This window comes from Myotis nattereri (genome assembly GCF_964212035.1).
Source record: "Myotis nattereri genome assembly, chromosome: X".
NCBI lineage: Eukaryota > Metazoa > Chordata > Mammalia > Chiroptera > Vespertilionidae > Myotis > Myotis nattereri.
In genome coordinates, this window is record NC_138078.1 from 37,567,498 (window position 1) to 37,583,924 (window position 16,427).

The 16,427-nt window shown below is 40.5% G+C and overlaps 1 pseudogene across 1 annotated transcript; it reads left to right on the top strand.

Moving 5' to 3' along the window:
* The first annotated feature begins 7,520 nt into the window (after positions 1–7,520).
* Positions 7,521–8,846, top strand: LOC308511422 (nuclear prelamin A recognition factor-like; annotated as a pseudogene). The gene has a single exon. The product of its transcript is annotated as a nuclear prelamin A recognition factor-like (transcript).
* Positions 8,847–16,427: the final 7,581 nt, after the last annotated feature.

Consider the following 16,427-nt stretch of genomic DNA (forward strand, 5'->3'; position numbering starts at 1 on the left):
ATATACTTGTGATCTTATAGCTGGGCTCTCTATTCTGTTATATTAACCTCTGTGTCTGTTTCTCTGTCAATGTCATGCAGTTTAGATTATCATAGTTCTGTAGTATAAACTGAAGTCAGGTAGTGTGATACCTTCAGCTTCATTTTTTTTTTTTTTTTTTAGGATTGGTGTGCCTATTCAGCACCTTTTATGATTCCATATAAATCTGATAATTTCACATTCATTTCTTTAAAAAATGACATTGGCATTTTTATGGGGATTGCATTAAATCTGTATATTGCTTTGGATAATATGGCCATTTTAACTGTGTTGGTTCTTCCAATCCATGAATATGAGATATTTTTTCCATTTTGCTGTATCTTTTTCTATCTCTTTTAATAATGCTTTGTAATTTTTAGTATATAGGTCTTTCAAATTGTTAACTTCATTTCTAAGTATTTTATTCTTTTGTTGCGATTGCAAAAAGAATTATTTTTTCTATTTCTTTTTCTAAAGCTTCGTTGTTAGTATACAGGGAGCCAATGGATTTTTGCACATTGTTTTTGTATCCTGCAACTTGATTATATTTGTTTATTGTTTCTAATAGTTAAAGAAATTTATTATTCCTAAATCTTTTAAAAATTTATTTTAGAGACAGGAAGGGAGTTATAGAGTGAGAGAGAAACATCAATGTGAGAGAGAAACACTGATTTGTTGCCTTCCTCGAGATCCCTGACCAGGGATTAATCCAGCAACCCAATATATGTCCTGACCGGGAATCAAAACCACCACTTCCTGGTGTATGGTAAAATACTCCTACCAACTGAGATACATCAGCCAGGGCTTATATATCAACCTGTGGATTATACAACATATACCATGGATAGGGAAAAAGAAGTCAAATTACATTAGAGATTTCTTCAGTTAGGATTTTATTGATTAATCATGCTATGCCTTAAGGAATTTGAACTATAGAAGTCTGAGTGAATGGGATCTGCATATTCTGACACTTCTCAGAAAAAGTATTTGGGAAGGAATAGGAAAATTTTTAACTTTGGATTAATAATATTAGCTAAGGCAAAAGATGACTATAGTTGAATAAACAATAGTAAAGAAAAATTACCCTCCTTTTTACTATAGTTCTTTGAAGAATTATTAAGGTCTGGCCAATGGAAAGGGCTAAACCAATAGAGCTGAGAAATAAATAAATTATTATTTATCTCTTTTTTGTATGTATGTTTATATAAAGCATAGTTTGAAATAATTATTTTAGATTCTGTTATTTAAATCTCGTCTCTGTATTAAGCATGACAGTTGAGAGTTGAATTGCTTTACAAAGCTCTTATGATAGTTGTAGCTATTATTTAATCACCACTCTATCTCCAGTATCTTACACAACACTTTTTATATAGAAGGAGTTTAATAAATATTTTTGAGTATATTAAATTGACCTGATATAGCATGGAATTATAGTTCAGAAAATGAGATACTGGAGTTTTCTATTTCAGAGATGGAATATTTTTAATAATTACATATTCCAGAATGCATGCATGTAAATAGGTGGCTGATGTAAAAGGTAGTTGACTATATCTTCTTGATGTGTGTCATAACTTATTCAATGCATAAAGTATCTAATCCTTTTATACTAACTTCTTATTCAGCTTTACCCTCCTACATATTTCTGGGCAAATCAAGATCTCTTTGATGTTGAAGGAGAATGTTCATGAAGCAAGATGAAAATCTGGCCATCAGTTTGTTTACATATAACATCTGTTTTATTGTGTCCTTGTGATCTATTGCACAGGATTTCAAGATCCAAAGAAAAGCAAATAAGTAGCGTTATTCCAACTTGACCTTGAATTGTAATATATATCAACAACTCCAGAGGTGGTATTAGAGTCCTTTCTGGTGTTGGAAAAAAATGAAACATAAAAAAAAATGAGTTAGCAAGAAGGGAGTGTCCCAATTCACTTACTGAGATCCTTGAATTAAACATTCTCATATATTGTTCATATAAAAAGGATTACTGACACTCGATGGCAAATCCAAAGAAGTTGTCATCATATTCAGTCTTGCTAAAGCAAAGGAACCCCATTTTGAAACAGGGAATTTTAAAATTTCATTTTATAACAAATCAAGAGGACACACCTGGGTAGAACATGAGATGGCTTAGTTGTTACAGGGAATTTTTTATTAGAAAATCGACTTTCTAAAAATGTATTAAAATACTTCACAAATTTCTGTATATGAGTATTACTATCACTATGTTGTTTTTAATATTATTAAATGTATTAAAAGGTAATTACATCATTGCCTCCAGTATTTCTATAGCAGAGACAAATAAACAGCAAGTATTTGTCAGTCTCAGCAATAAACTATAGTGGCAGCAAACTTAATCTGTTGCTAATTAGGCTTGTGGAAAACTAAATCAAGCATCAAAAACCACAAATTATTTTAGGCTTCTTCTAGCATAAACAGAAAGCCTTGAGGGTCCATAACATGTTATTTTTGTTGACAGTCTTCCACTTTTTGACCAATTGATCTCATGTTTCTGATAGGCTCTGTCTTGATTGCTCTTAGCTCTGTTTTCTCTTGGCCTCCAAGCAGCAGTTTGTTAATCCCTCCAATTTTTGTGTATTTAAGCAGGATTACAAACTTCAAATACATTGTAAAATGAACCTGTATACAATCTTTCAAAACCACTTAAGTGACCGAGTGATGGAAGTACCAGCCTTGTAAGTAAATATAGAACATTTAGGAAATTGTCCCAACTGTTTATTTATAAGTCATTTTTAATTACTAACTAAGAATGAATGAAAGCTCTGGAAAATGTAAAATGGCAGAGCCTTTTGCATTAAATTACTCGTTACCCACAACATGAAAAGGATAATACTGTGTTTTTTAAAAGTTTGTTCTAATTTCACTGAAAATAAAATAAAGTCTTTTGAACTGCAGAAACTTTAGTACACAGGTAAAAGAATAAATCATCACAATGACCAAGCAGTTATGAGCAATGGTCATGCTCCACTGCAAGGATTCCTTACAGTTTCATTCACCTAAGTGATGACTGATCAAGTAATGAAATTTTAAAAATTATTTGTTGTTACTGGAAGTTCAAATTCAACTGGAATTCTTTATTTTATATGGTAACTCATAATGGACTAAGTGTAAATTAAGAAAGCAATGTGATTTTATTTTCATAGCATCTGGCAATAATTAAAATGATTGTATCCTGTGTGTTTAACCTTGTCTGAGTTCAGAATCAAATTAGACCTAGTTAAGGAGTACCTCAGTTAACTCAGTTCCCCAGGGATCATAGCCTAGAAATAATTTTATTGTCCTAAACCTGAGTTACAGTGTACCACAATTAAGCACCTAGGCACCATTTTGCCTATAATAACACAATTTTCTTGTTTACTCTGTCAAAACAATCAGGACGTGCTTTAGTATTTTTCACGTACTCTGATTCATTTGGAGCCTGTAGTCATATTCTTAACTCCAGACTAGTGCTTGAGTTCTAGAACCACTTATCTAATCTTGTCAGCACTACCGTATTTGGAGGTGATATTTTTTTGTAATTTTTATTGACTTGATTTTGTTAACATTTTATATGTTTCAGGTGTAGAAATTTTAATTTTTCTTCTTAAGGGCTTTTTAAAAAGTTCTTTATTGTTTAAAGTATTACATATAGTATTACATATGTCTCCTTTTTTCCTCATTGACCTCTCCTCGGCCACCCCCACCCCCCACACATACCCTCACTCCCCTAGTGTCTGTGTCCATTGGTCATGCTTATATGCATGCATACAAGTCCTTTGGTTGATCTCTTACATCACCCCCCTCCTCTGCCTTCCCTCTGAAGTTTAACAGTCTGTTTGATGCTTCTCTGTCTTTAGATCATCAGTTTATGTTGTTTATTATATTCTACAAATGAGTGAGATCACATGATATTTATCTTTCTTCGACTGGCTTATTTCACTTAACATAATGCTCTCCATGTCCATCCGTGCTGTTGCGAATGGTAAGAGTTCTTTCTTTTTCACAGCAGAATAGTATTCCATTAGAATTCCCAAATATACTCCCCAAACTCTACGTTTTATTATTTTTAATCAGTGTAAAAGCCGTAGATGTTTTCTTAGAAATTCTTTCCTTCCTTCCTTCCTTCCTTCCTTCCTTCCTTCCTCCCTTTTACCTGCTTTCCTTTCTGTCTTTGAGTCTATCTCCATTATTCCTTCATGCTTTTATCTCCATTATTCCCACTTTTCAGCTCTGTCTCTCTCACCCTCCCTCCCTTTCTTAGTCTCTTTCACTTCCATCTCTATCTCTCTGCATTCTACGAGCATTTCTAATTTTTCTTTTTTTGAATGGTTAACCATTTTATTTTCCTCCCATGAACATTTCTTAAGCACCTACTCTGTATAAGCTCTTGAAGTTTCAATATCAAGTAAAACAAAGTTGCATTCCTATATAAGTTCACCACTTAGATAAGTGGACACAAATATCAAAAAGTCCAAAATAGAGTATCATATTTGTTTACAAATCCTATGGAATAAGTGGAGATATTCTCTGGTACAATAAGGAACCAGAATGGGCATATATATCAGACTGGGGGACATGATCAGGAAGGCTTCTTAGAGACTGTGATCCTTGTGATGGACTTTAAAGTACAGATAGAGGTGACTATTTCACAATATATATCATCAGGTCATTGGGTTGTACACTTAAAATATATACATTTTTAAATTGTCAATTATGCTTCAATAAATCTGGAAAAAAGAAAGTAAAAAGAACAGATGGGAGTTAATTGCAGCATCATTCACAATAGTCATGATACACAAACAACAGAATATTATTTAACCTTAAAAACGATGGAAATTTTACTTGGAATAACATAGATGAAACCAGAAGATGTTATGTTAATTGGAATAAACAAAAGACAAAGAAAGACAAATACTACATAATATGCCACATATGTATGAGGTGAAATAGTCTAACTCATAGAAACAGAGAATAGCTTTGTGGTTGCCATGGGGGAAGGAAAGGAGAAATTAGATGATTTGATTAAGTCTACAAAGTTTCAGTTATGCCTGATGAATAAGTTCTAGTATTCTAATCTATTTAATAGTGGCAGTAGTTAATGATACTGTTATAAACAGGTATCCTCTGCTTTTTGAAAGTTTGCATTATGCCACTTTACCTTTACAAAAAGCCTACATGAGTACCTGTTTTCACTAACAAAAGAAACCTGAATTTTAACTTTTACAAAAATAGAAGGAAAGCAAATAAAGCATCCAGCTTATGAAAGGCTTCATAGGAACATTCTATTTCAAATAATGGGGAAAACCTGTACCTGAATTTTGCTAAGAGGATAGATCTTAACTTTCCTCACCACACACACACACACACACACACACACACACACACACACACACAAACACACACACAATGGGAAACTATGTAGAGATGATAGATATTATAATTAAATGTATTGTGGTAATTTAAAATTGTGTATATATATCAAAACATCAAGTTGTACACTTTAATAAATACAATTTTACATGTCAATGATATTGAAATAAAAATCCTATCTAATAAAAGAGAAACATGGTAATTGGCATATGACCGCTACCCTTCCCAATGGCTAATCAGCGAGATATGCAAATTAACTGCCAGCCAAGATGGCGGCCGGCAGCCAGGCAGCTTGAAACTAACACGAGGCTTGCTTGCTTCAGTGACGGAGGACTCCAACGTTCCCCGCCTACCTTGCCGGCCTCTGAGCCTGCAGTTTAAGAAACATTGTAACAAATATAGAAGCTAAACAAAACCCCAGAAACCTGCTTTCAGCGAGCCCGGGATCTCAGAGCTGGAGTTATACAGTGTTTTGATTATAGAACCGAAAAAAACCAGTTACCTTCTTTCAGCAGCAAAAGCCTCAGAGCTGGAGCCAGAGCTAAAGCTGGCCCAGAATAAAAAAAAAGAAAAAAAGGAGCAGTTGGGAGCTTCAGTCGGCCTGAAAACAGCCCTCAGCCCCTCACCCAGACTGGCCAGGCACCCCCGTGGGGACCCCCACCCTGAAGGGTGTGTGACCAGCTGCAAACAGCCATCATCCCCTCACCCAGGCTGGCCAGGCACCCCAGTGGGGACCCCCACCCTGATCCAGGACACCCTTCAGGGCAAACCAGACAGCCCCCACCCATGCACCAGGCCTCTATCCTATATAGTAAAAGGGTAATATGCCTCCCAGCACCAGGATCAGCAGAGCCGAGAAGCCTCCTGGCACTGGGATCAGCGTGACAGGGGGCAGCGCCCAAACCCCCTGATTGCCCTGCGGCTCTGTGTGTGACACGGGGTGGGGCCACAACCTCCCTATCTTCCCTGCTCTGTTCATGACAGGGGAAGGCGCCCCAACGGCCCTGATCAGCCCTGCTCTGTGCCTGATAGGGGGGAGCTCCCCAACCCCCTGATAGCCCTTTAGCTCTGTGTGTGACAGGGGGCGGCGCCTCAACCCCCTGATCAGCCCTGCTCTGTGTGTGACAGGGTGCAGCACCCCAAACACCCCCACCCGCCACGGGCCCTGCTCTGTGTGTGAAGGGGTAGAGCCATAACCTCTCCATCGGCCATGCCCTGAGTGTGACAGTGGCGGGGCCCCAACACCCTGATCGGCCCTGCTCTGTGGGTGATAGAGGGTGGCACCCCAACCCCCTGATCCACCCTGCCCTGAGTGTGACAGGGGGCGGTGCCCCAACTCCCCAATCAGCCCTTCTCTGAGCCCGACCAGGGGCTGCACCTAGGGATTGGGCCTGCCCTCTGCCACCCAGGGGCAGGCCTAAGCTAGCAGGTCGTTATCTCCCGAGGGGTCCCAGACTGCGAGAGGGCACAGGCCAGGCTGAGGGACCCCCCCTCCCCCCCCAGTGCACAAATTTTTGTGCACTGGTCCTCTAGTCCTAATATATAAAAACCCAGCATCCGTGATGACCAAACGGATGACCAGCCCATCCCTAGCCCTCAGGCTCCATTGATCAGGGGATGGCTAACAGGGGAACTGGGGTCCCTCAGGCTCCAATGAATCCCTGACAGCAGCAACTGGTGAGCGGGCGGAAGGCAGACTGCTTGGTCCCTCCCATGGCCCACAGGCTCCCATTGATCAGGGGATGGTTAACAGGGAACCAGAGTGAGTGGCTCAGGGACTGGCAAGCAGCTGAAAGGCAGGCCTCTTGGTCGCTCCTGCTGGCCCTCAGCCTCCAGTCAATCAGTGGCGGAGACAGGGCTGAACTGGGGACTGGCTTCCTTAGTAGTCCTGTAGGTTCAATCTCCAGAGAACAGGCCAGGTACCAGCGGACCAGTGTCTCCAGCAAGATCCTGACAGTGCTGCAGGCCTCCAGGAACTTGGCCTTGGGCACTGCGGCCGCTTCCCCTCCCTAGATGCTCCATAAGGAAGAAAGGATAGTGCCAGCATCACCAGGGGCGACCAGCAGTGACTGACTGCTCTCCCTGTGCTTCCTCCAGGTCACTCGAGCTGGCCCACGCCTTCCCCACTCCAGATGAAGTGTGATCACTGCACACGGAAGGAATGTAATAAAAAAACAAAAACCGATGACCAAGAGAATGCTGCAGTCAATGTCCAGAGTCCGGCTCAGGAGAACTGAGAGAAGGGAGAATTCCATAAGGTGGATGACGCAAAGATATTTCTGAGTGACTGCTTGGAGTGTGACAGTTGTGTGACCGCAGAGGAAGGAGTCTAAATTTCTCAACAGAACACCAAGGACTTCTTCTGTGTTATGAACCTTAATAAGAAATGTGATTTCTCACAGCACAAAGTGCTGGCAGTGTCCATGTGTCCTCAGTCTCTGCCTTATTTTGCTGCTAAATTCAGCCTCAGTGTCACTGATGCATCCAGAAAGCTCTGTGGCTTTCTCAAAAGCTTTGTGGCACCCTGTCTTTAACATGAAGATAGCTGCGGACTTTAGCATTCTGGAGAGTCAGAAGGAATTTGTGCGTCGGTACTGCCAGCACCATGAGGAAGAGCCCCGATACCCATGCTGACCTCTGCCTGCCCCAGCTTGGACCGATATGCAGAGCGTGTGCTGGGTCACCCCATCACCCTCACTTCTGCATGGCCAAGTCTTCCCAGCAGATCATGGGCTCTCTGGTAAGGATTACTTCATCAGACAGCAGAACCTGTCCCCAGAGAAGATTTTCCATGTCATCGTGGCCTCCTGTTATGACAAGAAACTGGAGGCCCTTTGAGAAGATGTTCCCACAGCTTCACACAGTTCCCAGGGTGCTGACTGCGTGTTAACCTCGGGTGAAAATGTTCAGATAATGGAGCAAAGTGACCTTGCCTCGAATGACGCCGCCGTGGACACTTTGTTTGGAGACATGAAGGAGAAGGAGGTGAGGTTCCATGAGGGTGCCAGCTCTGACGGGTATTTGGCATACACCTTCAGGCACATGGTCGAGGAGCTGTTCAACAAGGATGTGGGAGTGCTCACCTACCGCACCCCGAGGAACAAAGACTTCCAGGGGGTCACCCTTGAAAGGGACGGAGAGATTCTGCTATGATTTGAGGCTGCTTATGGCTTTCGGAACATCCAGAAGTGGTTCTGAAGCTGCAGAGGGGCAAGTTCCCCTGCCACTTTGTGGAGGTCCTGGCCTGCACCGGGCATACCTAAGTGGCAGAGTCCAGGCCCAGGTGGATGATGGGTGTGCAGACAGGGCACTGCTGCAGCAGATGGAAGGCATCTACGCTGCCATCCTGGTGTGACCCCTGGAGGCCAGTGCCCATGTGCAGGAGCTGTACCAGGAGTGGCTGGAGCAGGAGGGTAGGTGACTCACCCCGGGCCCAGGCAGCCCTGCACACCGCCTAGCAGGGCCAAGTGCAGCCTGCCAGGACATCAAGTGGTAAAGGTCCAGCAGATACCTGGCCTGTAGGCCGCCTGAAGAGGGGTGTCAGACATGTGAAGGAAAGGCTTAGCATCTCTGTCATCTCTTTGGCTTTCAGAATTCTCTGCTCCCCACCTGTCAGCTCCCTCCCTCTGAGGGGTGCTGTCATCATCACATGAGTGCAACTAGAATATTGTATCTCAAGAGGATTGCCCCAATGTACAGATCCTTTTATCCGATGATGAAAAACTCCCAAAGAACAAGAATGGAGACAGACTACTGTCCTTTAGACTTAAAAAAACTCTGGAAGTGTCCTGGGAAGAGCTGAGACTTGGTTCAGTCCATGCACCTCAGAGAGATTGGATGAGGAAATGGCCCAGTTTGGCCCTGACTTTATCCACTTATGTTACTCTTGAAGGTGTCTTTGCCACAATGTGAATAAACTGCCACCTTTTGGAAAAGGGGCTCATATGAAACTCTACATTCCCAACTTTCTTGAAACAGATCTATGTTCTGCAGCTGTGGCCACCATCCTGAGATCAGGTCCTGCAGACCAGGTCCTGTTGCTGTGGTGAGGGGGCACTGGAATGGAGGTTCCCTCCCGCCCCGTGTCCTTTTACATTCAGGGATTGAGCTGAACTCACTCTGGGGGAGGCCTGGCAAGGGTGACAGGTGTCACAGATGGAAGGATGGAGAATGGAGAAGTGGACACCCTGCTCTGTCCCTCCCTGGGTGGGGTCAGGTAGATGAAGGCTGTTCAGCCCACCCCACAATTGAGTTAGATAGCATTCTGTGTGTCCATCTCTCACCCCATTGGCCCAGCCACTCCCCTCAGCTCCGGGCAGCCCTCTGTGTTCCACGACAGTGCACTCTGCCCTCACATGCTGCTCTCCCTAAGTGAGAAGGAAGAGAGCAATTGGCTCACAGACAACTCTACAGAAATATAGGGCTCACGGAGGGTGAGCTCAGCAGTGAGCTGAGTGGTAAGGAGCAGTGAGCAGGCAGGTGGTAAGGAGCGAGAGGTCCCGGACTGCAAGAGGGATTTCCAACTGACAGCTTAGGCCCATGGGGAACGAGTCTAAGCCGGCAAGTGGACATCCACTGTGGGGTCCTAGACTGTGAGAGGGTGCAGGCCCAGCTGAGGGACCCTCCCCCAGTGCATGAATTTCATGCACTAGGCTTCTAGTAACTTATTAAAGGTACATAAAGGAGGCATGAAGGTCACCATAAACAGGAAAATGAACATGTACAAAAGCATGGTGGTATCATGCATTCAATATGCATTCTGAAACTTATGTTCAATATACTGAGAGGAGAGGGTACATTTGGAGTGAAGCAGAGGATTTGACCATAGAAATAGACATTAGTCAGAATATGGAGTGGCTTACATGTTAAATTTAGGTAATCAACTTTAATTTGGAAGTTCTGGGCAGCCATTTGTTGAATTTTAAGCATGAACATGGCATAATCATGTTATAGTTTTATTTTATTTTTTATTTTTTTAATATATTTTATTGATTTTTTACAGAGAGGAAGGGAGAGAGATAGAGAGCCAGAAACATCGATGAGAGAGAAACATCAATCAGCTGCCTCCTGCACATCTCCTACTGGGGATGTACCTGCAACCCAGGTACATGCCCTTGACCAGAATCAAACCTGGGATCCCCCAGTCGGCTCTATCCACTGAGCCAAACCGGTTTCGGCATGTTATAGTTTTATAAAGTATTACTTTAGAATTATGTGAAGTGAGATAGCTTAAGTCAGAAAACCAAGTTAGGGAGGGTATTGGTGCAATAACTAGGCAAGTATAGGTAAAACACTTATCTAAGGAAATGGTTTGGGGACAATAAGGGGGAATAGATTCGAGTTATTGGGATGTGTCCTAAACAGGACTCATCCTGTAACCTTCCTAATTTGGATATATCCCGCAATTGTTTTACATAGCACTTATGACAGTTGTAGTTGTTATTCAATCTACCTCCAGTGTCTTATACAACACCTTTTACATAGAAGGAGTTCAATAAATATTTTGAGTATATTAAATTGACCTGAATTGGCAAGGAATTAAAGTTCAGAAAATGAGATACTGGAGTTTGATATTTCAGAGGTGGACTATTTCTAAATTATTACATATTCCAGAATGCATGCATGTAAGTAGGTGGCTTATGTGAATGGTAGTTGAAGAACAGATAATTGTGACACAAAGGTGATAGATCAGTTATGTAGATGGATATTTACTTTATTCTCTTGAGCATGAACAAAGAAATCTGTACTCATGGTGGCTTCTGAGGAGGAACAATCTTTTTTTTAAATATATTTTTATTGATTTTAGAGAGGAAGGGAGAGGGAGAGAGAGAGAGAGATAGAAACACAATGATGAGAATAATTTCTCAGCACAATCTTGATGGAATGTGGTCTTGGATTCTGACTGCTACATAATGGGTTTCTAGTGACATGTTCATACATAGGGAACCATAAATGAACAAATTTCAGTATGTGAATATTAATATAATTAAAAATAGATATTTTGGAGTTCCATATTTATTTTTTGTGATTTTTGAAGGATAACTGAGATAATTGTTTATAGTCTACACTAATAAAAGAGAAACATGCAAATTGGTGTCACTCTGCTATGCCCACCAGCCAATCAGAGCAACTATGCAAATTAACCCAACAAAATGGTTGTTAATTTGCATACACAGGCATGGAGTGAAGTCTGAAGGCTCCAGCTGGAGTGAAGACTGAAGACTGAAGACTGAAGACTGAAGAGGCTTGGCTTCTCCGCTGCAGCCGGACCAAAGGCCTGGGTCCCAGGTGCCAGAGGAAAACCGGTGCCAGCAGCCAGGGGCAGGAAGGCCTATTGCATGAATCTTCATGCAACGGGCTTCTAGTTAAAACATAATAATAATAAAACAAGCAACCATACAATACTATTGGTCAGATGTGGCCCTTGGTTTATGAGATTTATCTAAATATATATAAATATATACATAAATATGAAATCTTATAGCAGGTGAACAGTCATTTTATAATAGGTTAAATGTATATTTTGATTTTTTTTAAACTTATAGTGCACTGACTTAATTTTTTTATCTTTATTATTGAAAATATTACAAATGTGCCCCCCCTTTTTCCCCCCAATGATCCCCTCCTCCCCAATCTCTCCCCTGCACTGTGTCCATGGGTTTTGCATATCCTATCTAATAATAGACAAACAGGGTAATTGACCATACCTTTGCTACACCTCCCATTGGCTAATCAGCGGGATATGCAAATTAACCGCCAACAAAGATGGCAGTTAATTTGCATACGTAGGCTCCAAGCGGTGGAGTGAAGACTGAAGGTGAGCTGGAGCAGCGAAGACGGAGGACGGAAGGCGGCTCCGGCCAGAGCGAAGGCCTGGGTTCCAGGTGCTGGAGGAAAATCGGTGCCTGGCCCGCAGCCAAGAGAAGGGAAGGCCTATTGCATGAATCTCTTCGTGCAACAGGCCTCTAGTATGCATATAAATTCTTTGGTTAATCCCTTCCAGCCTCCACCCTTCCCTTTGAGATTCCTCAGTCTGTTGCATGCTTCCATGTGTCTGGATCTATTTTGTTTGTCAGTTTATTTTGTTCATTAGATTCCAAATATAAGTGAGATCATGTGATATTTGTCTTTCAATGACTGGCTTATTTCACTTAGAATATTTTCCAGGTCCCTCCATGTTGTCTCAAAGGGTAAGAGATCCCTTTTTACAGCTGCATAGTATTCCATTGTATAAATGTGCCACAGCTTTTTTAAGCATTCATCTACTGGTGAGCACTTGGGCTGTTTCCAGATCTTAGCTATTGTAAATTGTGCTGCTATGAACATAGGGGTGCATACATTCTTTCTGATTGTTGTTTTGAGATTCTTAGGATATATTCCTAGAAGTGGGATCACTGGGTCAAATGGGAGTTCCACATTTATTTTTTTGAGGAAACTCCAAACTGTTTTCCATGTGGTTGTACCAGTTTGCAGTTCCTCCAGCTGTGTACTAGGGCTCCTCTTTCTCCACAACCTTGCCAGCACTTGGTTTTTGTTGATTTATTTATGATAGCTATTCTGGCAGACATGAGGTGATACCCTATTGTCATTTTAATTTGCATCTCTCTGATGATTAGCTATCTTGAGCATTTTTTATGTCTCTTGGCCATTTGTATTTCCTCTTTTGAGAAGTTTCTATTTAGGTCATCAGCCCATTTTTAAATTGGATTCTTTGTCTTTCTTTTGTTAGGTTGTGCAAACATGCATATGGAACCATAAAAGACCCTGAATAGCCTCACAGTCTTGAGAAAGAAGAACAAAGTTGGAGGGATCATTATACTGCATATCAAGCTATAGTACAAAGCCACTGTAATCAAAACAGCCTGGAAGTGGCACAAGAACAGACATATAGATCAATGGAACAGAACAGAGAGCCCAGAAATTAACTCCATAATTAAAACCATTATGCTTCATTAATATTTGACAAAGGAGGCAAGAGCATACAAGGAGAAGTAAAGACAGTCTCTTCAATAAATGATGTTTGGATAATTGGACAGGTACATGCAAAAAAAAATGAAACTAGATCACCAATTTATTCCATGAACAAGAATAAACTCAAAATAGATAAAAGACAAATGTAAGTTGTGAAACCATAAAAATTCTAGAAAAAAAATTTGTAGGCAGCAAAATGTCAGACATCCCACCTAGAATAATTTTCACTGATACAATGCCTCGGACAAGAGAAACAAAGAAGAAAATAAACAAATGGGACTATATCAAAATAAAAAGCTTCTGCACAGGAAGATAAACCATCAAAGAGCCCACTGTATGGGCGAACATATTTAGCAATGATACATTTGTTGTTGTTTTTTAAACAACTTTTTATTATTTTTTAAAGTTTGTTTTATTGCTTAAAGTATTACAAAGAGTATTACATATGTCTCTTCCACCCCCGCCCCCGACATTCCCCCAGCATCCCCTAACCCCTAGTGTCTTGTGTCCATTGGTTATGCTTATATGCATGCATACAAGTCCTTCGGTTGATCTCTTACCGCCCCCCCCCCAACCCTCCCTGGGCTTCCCACTGTAGTTTGACAGTCTGTCCAATGCTGCTCTGCCTCTGTATCTATTTTTGTTCATCAGCTTATAATGGTCTTTATTATCCATAAATGAGTGAGATCATGTGGTATTTTTCCTTCATTGACTGGCTTATTTCACTTTGCATAATGCTCTCCAGTTCCATCCATGCTGTTGCAAATGCTAAGAATTCCTTCTTTTTTTATAGCAGCATAGTATTCCATTGTGTAGCTGTACCACAGTTTTCTAATCCATTCATCTGCTGATGGGCACTGAGCCTAAGCAATGATACATTTGATAAGGGATTAATTTCCAAAATATATAAAGTACTCATACAACTCAATAAATGTGTCTTTTGAATTAGAGTAAATTATTACATTTTATACTTACGTGTCGTGGAGTAAAAACTCAGTGTTTAAAACATAAAAAAATATTAATAAGTCAGAATTTAAAATATTTTCTACTGTATGTAGTTCCAAATTAACCACATGTTGCCCTCCAGAGTAGCAATCCCAAACTTTATGTTTGTGCACATGTTCAGAATGATAATATTTAGATATTATATTGTGAGAAAACAGACCATACTGTTCATGGTCTAAGGGACTAGTGCTGGGCTTCCCTGCTCTACAGTGCATCCTGAGGGCTGAGGGGAATATCATGGTACTCCTGTCACTCACATTTGTCCTGCATCTTTTTTTGTTGTTATTAATCCTCACCCAAGGATATTTTTTACCATTGCTTTTTCAGAGAAAGAGTGGAAGGAAGGGAGAGACAGAAGCATCTATTTGAGAGACACATCAATTGGTTGCCTCCTGAATGCACCACAACCTGGGGCAGGGAGCAAACCTGCAAACAAGGTACATGCCCTAGAGCGGAAATCGAACCCAAGATTCTTCGGTGTGTGGGGCAATGCTCTAACCAGTTAACAACACCAGGTAGGTCTAGCTTTCTTATGAAGCTCTGCCCCAAATTTTCTGAAGTTCAGAATGAACAAATCCATTTATGATTAACACACCAACATAAGAACTAATACAAGTTAAATTCAGTGCTGGAGAAGGTATGGTTACTGCAGTCAATGTAGCCCTGTGAGTTCCGCTGGCCTTTGCTCACATGTCAATTATATTAATTCCATGTAAGAGATATCTAAAAGGTATTATAAACATTTAGGTCAAAATTCCCTAGTTTACACTCTCAATCTGCCTAGAAGGAACTTTTCCTCATATATAAAACAGCTCTCGTCAAATTATCCCAAATGTCAAATAAACTTCTTCTGAAGTAACAATACTTTACATAAAAAGAATGGCAATGTTCCTGTTAAGAGACAGAGAGATGAGGCATTAACATCCTATGTTTTGTAATTGCTTCCAATCACTTTTTTTCTTTTTACTTTTCATTATGGAAATTTTGAAACACATACAGAAGTTAGGGGCAAATCTTTTTTCATCTACACACAACCCAAGTTCCACCATCGCCATTCTACACTGATTTATTTTTTTCATTAAATTTATTGAGATGACTTTGGTCAATAAAATTATATAGGTTTCAAGTGCACAATTCTCTAATACAACACCTGCATACCCCATTGTGTGCCCCTCCTCGCAAAATCAAGTCTCCTTCTGTCACCATATATTTGAGTTCTTTTATTCTTTACTACCCCCACCTCTTTCCTTCTGGTAACCACTATACTGTTTGTGTCTATAAGTTTCAGTTTTATATCCCACATATGATTGAAATCATATGCTTCTTAACTTTTTCTGTCTGACTTATTTCACATAGCATGATATTCTCAAGGTCCATCTAAGTGTCACAAATGGCACTATTTCATCTTTTCTTATGGCTGAGTAGTATTCCATTGTATATTTGTACCACATCTTCTTTATCCAATCCTCTACTGAAGGACATTAAAGTTGTCTCCATATTTGTCACCATGAATAATGCTGCAATGAACACAGAGTTGCATAAATCTTTGCATATACACGTTTTCAAGTTTTTTGAGTATATACCCAGGAGAGGGATTGCTGGGTCATATGGTAACTCTAATCTTAATTTTGTGAGGAACTGCAAGACTGTTTTCTATAGTGCCTATACCAGTCTACATTCTGAGCAGCTATGAATGAGGGTTTCCTTTTCTCCACAACCTCTCCAGCACTTTTCATTACCTGTCTTGTTGATAATCATCATTCTAACAGGTGTGAGGTGGTACCTCATTGCAGTTTTGATTTGCATTTCTCTAATAGCTAGTGAAGCTAAATATCTTTTCATTTATCTGTTGGTCATCCGTATGTCTTCTTTGGTAAAGTGTCTGTTCAGGGACCTTGGTATTAGAGAGGAATTTATGAATTTGACCTTAAATATAATGGAAGCAAAAGCAAAAATAAATATAACTATATTAAACTAAAAAGCTTCTGCACAGAAAAGGAAAGTGTGAAAAAAAGAAGGCAACCAACTGAATGCAAAAGAATGAAGTAGAAACCTTACCTCAT